General features: G+C 45.5%; 1 pseudogene; it reads right to left on the minus strand.

Moving 5' to 3' along the window:
- Window positions 1–5,210: 5,210 nt before the first annotated feature.
- LOC111547852 lies at window positions 5,211–6,256 on the minus strand (annotated as a pseudogene).
- Window positions 6,257–6,913: the final 657 nt, after the last annotated feature.

Raw genomic sequence — 6,913 nt, forward strand, 5'->3', positions numbered from 1 at the left:
GGAAGTCAGATATGAATGAGGTAGAAAACCCTTTAAAAAATCAAATTATAATTTTTCTCACTGTGGGATTTGCTGTTAATGCAGAAAGGATAGGGATAAAGTTAAAGAAAAATAGACAAATTACAAACATTTTTAAATTTCACAATTAGAAGAAGAAGTAATTTAAAAATCTTGAATTAAATGAGGGATTGGACATCTTTATTGATGCAGGAGTAAAGTCCACTCCATTTTCTCCATGCATTGAATACACTATTTGGTTTTACATAAACGTGTCTTGATCCTTTTTGTAAACCAGTTACTCACTAATAGTAAACCCAGTGCTCTTGTTAATTATTAATGAGACTCTAAATATTCAGAGAGATAACTTTTTTAGTTCATTGCATAACACCGCCAATGTAAGGGTTTTTAATTTACAATGAAATTATAACTTCATGAAACAAAGTTATAACTTTATTAAAAAATTAACATTTAATGGAATTATTAAATAGTGAAAAATACTAAAATTATATACTCTTTTGCATTGTTTTTATTTTTATTTTTATTTATTTTTTTTTTTTGAGACGGAGTCTCGCTCTGTCGCCCGGGCTGGAGTGCAGTGGCCAGATCTCAGCTCACTGCAAGCTCCGCCTCCCGGGTTCACGCCATTCTCCTGCCTCAGCCTCCCAAGTAGCTGGGACTACAGGCGCCGCCAACTCGCCCAGCTAGTTTTTTTTGTATTTTTTAGTAGAGACGGGGTTTCACCGTGTTAGCCAGGATGGTCTCGATCTCCTGACCTCGTGATCCACCCGTCTCGGCCTCCCAAAGTGCTGGGATTACAGGCTTGAGCCACCGCGCCCGGCCTGTTTTTATTTTTTATGTAATCTTTTCTTTGGCATTAAAAAATTAACATGTGAGAAATCTTGGAGGAGAAAAATACATTGTTGTATATTACTCTCTAGGGAGTAAAGCTACGTGAGTGGGCTGTGGAATCTAACTGGGTTTACACATTGGCATTTTTGAAATTTAAAAACTGTCCATGCCGGGCACAGTGGCTCATGCCTGTAATCCCAGGACTTTGGGAGGCTGAGGCGGGCAGATCACTTGAGGTCGGGAGTTCGAGACCAGCCTGGCCTACATAGTGAAACCCCATCTCTACTAAAAATATAAAAATTAGCTGGACATGGTGGTGTGCGCCTATAGTCCCAACTACTCAGGAGACTGAGGCAGGAGAATGGCTTGAACCCGGGAGGCAGAGGTTTTAGTGAACCAAGATCACACCACTGCACTCCAGCCTGGGCAACAGAGTAAGACTCTGTCGCAAAATAAATAAATAAATACAGAAATAAAAAACTATCTTTGTTTTTAAAACTGACTTCAAAATATACTACAAAGCTATAGTAATAACCAAAACAGCATGGTATTGGCATAAAAGTAGACACATCACCAATGGAACAGAATAGAGGACAAAGAAATAAATTCACACAGTTATAGCCAACTGATTTCCAATGAAGACATCGCAAACACACATTGGGGAAAAGGCAGTCTTTTCAATAAATGGTGGTAGTCTCGACAATAAAGTCAGTGTCTTCAATAAAGGCAGTCTCTTCAATAAATGGTGCATGTGAATGTCCAATTTTCCTACCACTGTTTATTGACGAGACCCCTATTTCTCAGCATATACAAGTCAGCTCAAAATGGATTAAATATAAATGTAGGTCAGGCATGGTGGCTCACTCTTATAATCCCAGCAGTTTGGGAGGCTTTGGTGGGAAGATTGCTTGAGGCCAGGAGTTCGAGACCAGCCTGAGTAACAGAGCAAGACCCCTTCTCTATGAAAAATTTAAAAAAATTAGCCAGGCTTGGTGGCACATGCCTGTAGTTCCAGCTACTCGGGAGACTGAGTTGGGAGGATTGCTTGAGCCCTAGAGGTTGAGGCTTTCAGTGAACTGTGTTCATGCCTTTGCACTCCAGCCTGGGTGATGAGACCCTATCTCAAAAAAAAAAAAAAAAAAAAAAAAAAAGATTAAAGGATTTAAATATAAGTACTGAAACTATGAAACTACTAGAAGCAAACCCTGGGGAAATGCTTTATTACACTGCTCTGGGCAAAGATTTTTTTGGATAACAATTCAAACTTATAGGCAATAAAAGCAAAAATAAACAAATAGAAGTATACAAAACTGAAAAGCTGCACAGCAAAAGAAACAATAAATAACTGCATCTGACCAGTGGTTAATGTCTAAGAATAGGTAAGAAACTCACACAATTCAATACCAAAAAAACCAATAATATAATTTTAAAAAATGGGTGAAAGCGGGCATGGTGGCTCATGCCTGTAATCCCAGCACTTTGGGAAGCCGAGACCAGCCTGGCCAACATGGAGAAACCCTGTCTCTACTAAAAATAGAAATGTTAGCCAGGCATGGTGGCAGGAGCCTGTAATCCCAGCTACTCAAGAGGCTGAAGCAGGAGAATCACTTGAACCCAGCACGTGGAGGTTCCAGTGAGCAGAGATCGCACCACTGCACTACAGCCTGGGCAACAGAGTGAGACTATGTCTCAAAAAAAAAAAAAAAAAAATTGTTTAAAATGTTCATTCCAAGAAATATGTATACACACACACACGAAATAATTGCAGCACTAAACCAGGCACCTTCGACCAAATCACAACCTCCTCTTTGATTCCCCTTCACTCTAAGCCTCTTTCGAATTCTTTTTCCTTAGCTGGAAGACCGGTCAGATGCCCACGGGGTCGGTGCAAAGCACCTTCCCAGCCGGGCAACTGTGTACCTTTCTCTAGGAGTGCATGACGTCCTTCCCCGCAACTCCTTGTTTTAAAGGATTTAACCCATTAGGAAATTCATTTTTCAATCTAAGCCAAAAGGAGGTGTCAGACATGGTAGTCTTCACTTCGAAGGTCCGTTTCCTGCTCCAGTCCCTGGCAAGGGTTCTAGAAGAGCCCAGCTGTCGGGTTTACATGAGGCCACCAGAAGATCTAAGCCCAGCTCTGCCCAAGGCGGCTCCTGCAAAGGCTGGGACCTCGGGTTCTGCTTCCTCAACCCTCTCGGTGACCACAACTCAAAGGAGAGACCTCAAGGATGCGAGGAGTAACACGTGCTTGGCCTGTGTTCCAGGAAAGAGACCTGTCCAGAGAAACAGATTAGGCAGTCGCATGGAAACTTGAGTCAGAGATGGTGGTTTGGGGGTGATTTGGATAAATTATGTTAGTTTAGCAAAGCTCTGAAGTGGCAGAAGAGCTCCGCTGGACTACTGATTGAACCTGATTGAACACAGAACAAGAGATGAGCATGGTGTCAGACTAGGTCTTAGAGAGATGCAGGCCAGTCTCCTCCGACAGGGCCTTTGGACTGCCGGGACAGACACTGCTACCTACTCTCCACCAGCAGGAGTCATGGTAAGGAGCGACTGGGGTGGAAACTTGGGAAAAAAGCAACAACTAGATTGTTTTTGGCATTTTAACATGGAGACAGTGATCAGTGGTACCAACGGCAAAAGAAAAAACAAACAAACAAACCTTGAAGAGACCAATATTTAACCCCCATCCACCCAAGTTTCACACTTAAGTTCTATTCCCATCTCCCCCATTAGCACCACTGAACTAAATATCTATTTTAAAGCACCCAAACCAGTCTAGACCCTCTGGAAACCAAAAGCCCCAGCCAGAGCTGTCACCTGTCTTGGGTCCAGGCAAGAGGAGGGTTCCAGGAAAGGCACCTAGTCACCCAGCGCAGCGCACAGGGTGGCAAGCTTGGGCATGAGCACTTGATGGGGACGCAGTTGGCAGTCACAGCATCCGTACTGACACGCGATGAAGGGGACTCTTCGGCAATCCTGACTATTTGGTACCAGAGCCAAGACTGGAGGGAGCTGGATCAGCAGAAAGGTACCCCGAGTCTCAGCAACAGGATGGCCCGTGAGAGGCAGGATCCAGGGGGGAGAGAAAAGGGGACCAAAGCACGTCTTGCACAAGGCTGGTACGGATCCTTCTTGCAAGGACCAGATAATGCACTTGACTGCTGGCTGATCAATCTCTAACTGGTGAGTGTGCGTGACAAGGCTCGGCCCTGGCTCCACAGGGAGCCACGAAGCTGACTCAACTGATACAAATGTTCCCACCTCTGCCCCACCCCCAAATCCCCATGGTTCCACCATCACCTGATTTTCATTTGGACTTCTTTTACAGCTAAAGTAGGTATAAATGGCTAAACAGAGACCCCCAACACCCCCACCAGGTGGGACACGGCAGATTCTATAATGGTGCAGCCAGAAGGCTGTGGGCGTATAGGCAGCAAGTGGGGAGAAATAGAACCGACACCGGCCTCAATCAGAACTGACACCGGCCTCTGCTGATGTGCAAGAAAAAGCGGGAAAGGAGTGTCACAGATGCTCCTGAAGCACGCGAGCGTGATTTTGGATGGAGGCCTGCCGGCAGGGACCAACTTTGCCTAGCTGGCTGCTGCCAGTTCCTGTAAGGGGCATTTTTTCTGAGTAAATGGCGATTCCTCTTCCATGTAGCATTCGCTTGGATCACGATGCTAATTATAACTAGAAAGGGGTGTTTTGGGGAGTGTATTTAGGAAAGGAAGAAAGAAAAAACTTAGAAAAAAACCTAGATTGCTCAGTTTCTGCCTCTTTTGTAGGAATAGTAAGTCAACTATGAGCAAACACTTTAATTCAACATTAAGAGGAAAAAACATACTTTGGAAAGCATACAGAAAAAAAGGTAGTTAATGTTGGATGGGTTGTAAAACGGAACCTCAGGGAGCCTAAACAAAAATGCATCTTTGGTCAACTTCTGCTTTTTTTTGAGATGGAGTTTCACTGTTGTCACCCAGGCTGGAGTACAGTGGCGCGATCTCAGATCAATGCAACCTCTGCCTCCTGGGTTCAAGTGATTCTCTTGCCTCAGCCTCCCGAGTAGCTGGGATTACAGGTGCAAGGCACCATGCCTGGCTACTTTTTTGTGTTTTTAGTAGAGACAGGGTTTCATCACATTGGCTAGGCTGGTCTTGAACTCCTGACCTCAGGTGATCTGCCTGCCTCAGCCTCCGAATGTGCTGGGATTACAGGCCTGAGCCACTGTGCCCAGCAACTTTTGCTTTTTTAAATTCCTAGTTTGACTTCACTTCCCAGTGCTCATGGAAATGACATCTGCTGCGAGAAGCGTGGAGTTGGAGGAGTCTCTGGGAGCATCAGAGGGTTGGGAAGTTTTATTCTGGCAGGTTCTTGATCTTCTCTTTCTCGGTCTCGCGTTTGTCTCTTGCTATCACCAAGGAGTGTGAGTAGCCGTTGGCGACCTGCTCTGAGAAAATGCTATCCAGAGTCTTCACCTCCTGGGCTGCAGTGGAAGACTTGGGCTTGTGGTCCCCGTAGACCTGTTCCTAGAAGGTCGGCAACAGGCACCAGCTGATGGTACTCTCATTGGCGGCCACAGGGATGCTGCTCTTCCCACAGCCAGGCTCTGGATTCTCCAGCCACAAAGGTCCTGCACTGCTTTCGGGTACACAGTAGATTCATGGGAGGTGCTGGTGCCCCCCCAGAGAAACAGAGCACCCACTTCACTGATGGCAAAGGAGCAGGTGTAACCAGCATAGATCTGGGACGCCCCACATCCATAAAAGTCAAACAGCTGCACCAGACAGGGGACCATCTCCTCCTTCTGCTCTGCATGGCCCAACCTGCCATAGCCACTGGAGCCCCAGGAGAAGACTGGCTTCTGGGAGTCCAGGACCAGTGTGTCGTTAGCACCACAGGCCACGTTTTGCACAACCATATTTGGTACAGGCAGCATCTGTTCATTTTTGGTCTTCTTGATGATGATGGCCACTTGCCGGGGCACCAGTTCGCAGTCGTATTCTATCTGCTGTGGCCAGGCAATGAACTTCCCATCTGAGTTGTGTCTCAGCTGACCATATTCAGGGCACCCAAAGGAACAGAGGTTTCCTTCGCAGTCTATTATCGTACTGAATTCAGCCCCACAGGCCATTTTGGTAATTGGCTGGCCATTGTACATTATCTGCGTGGGGCTGTGGACAGGGTCTGTCTGGTTGCCAAGGACCAGCTGCCCCATCTTGTTCTCCCCAAACGCAAACACGGAGCGGGTTTCTGTCAAGGCCAAGGTGTGGTTCCGCCCACATGCTGCAGACACGATCACTTTGTGGCTGAGACCCTCAAAGAGTCTGGGGGCTTTCACTCTCTTGGTGTCACCATGTGCCAGCTGCCCCTTCTTTGAGGAATTTTTAAAAGCTGATCTCATAGAAATATAGTAGAATAGTGGTTACCAGAAGGTCACGGTGGGGTGGGGTAGGTAGGGAGGATGGGGAAATGAGGAGAGGTTAGTGAACAGGTACTAGTTTGAAGAAATAAGGTCTAGTGTCCTATTTTTGACTATATTTGACAATAGTGAATATTTTAAAATAATGAGAAGTTTTGAATGTTCTTATGACAAAGAAATGATAAATGTTTGAAGCGAAGGTAAGCCAGTTACCCTGATTTGATCATTTCACAATGCATACCTGTATTTAAAGATCACACTGTGTCCCATAAGTATGCAAAATTATAGGTCAAAAATAAAATAAAATGTAAGAAATCTCTGTCTTTTGAAATTACTATTTTTCTCTTTCTCTCTCTCTTTTTTTTTTTTTTTGAGATGAAGTCTTGCTGTGTCACCCAGGCTGGAGTACAGTGGCTTGATCTCGGCTCACTGCAACCTCTGCCTCCTGGGTTCAAGCGATTCTCCTGTTTCAGCCTCCTGAGTAGCTGGGATTACAGGTGCCTGCCACCACGCCCGGCTAATTTTTGTATTTTTACTAGAGACAGGGTTTCCCCATGTTGGCCAGGCTGGTCTCAAACTCCTGACCTCAGGTATTCCACCTGCCTTGGCCTCCCAGAGTGCTGGGATTACAGGCATGAG

The sequence above is a fragment of the Piliocolobus tephrosceles genome, chromosome 3, assembly GCF_002776525.5.
Source record: "Piliocolobus tephrosceles isolate RC106 chromosome 3, ASM277652v3, whole genome shotgun sequence".
Classification (NCBI taxonomy): domain Eukaryota; kingdom Metazoa; phylum Chordata; class Mammalia; order Primates; family Cercopithecidae; genus Piliocolobus; species Piliocolobus tephrosceles.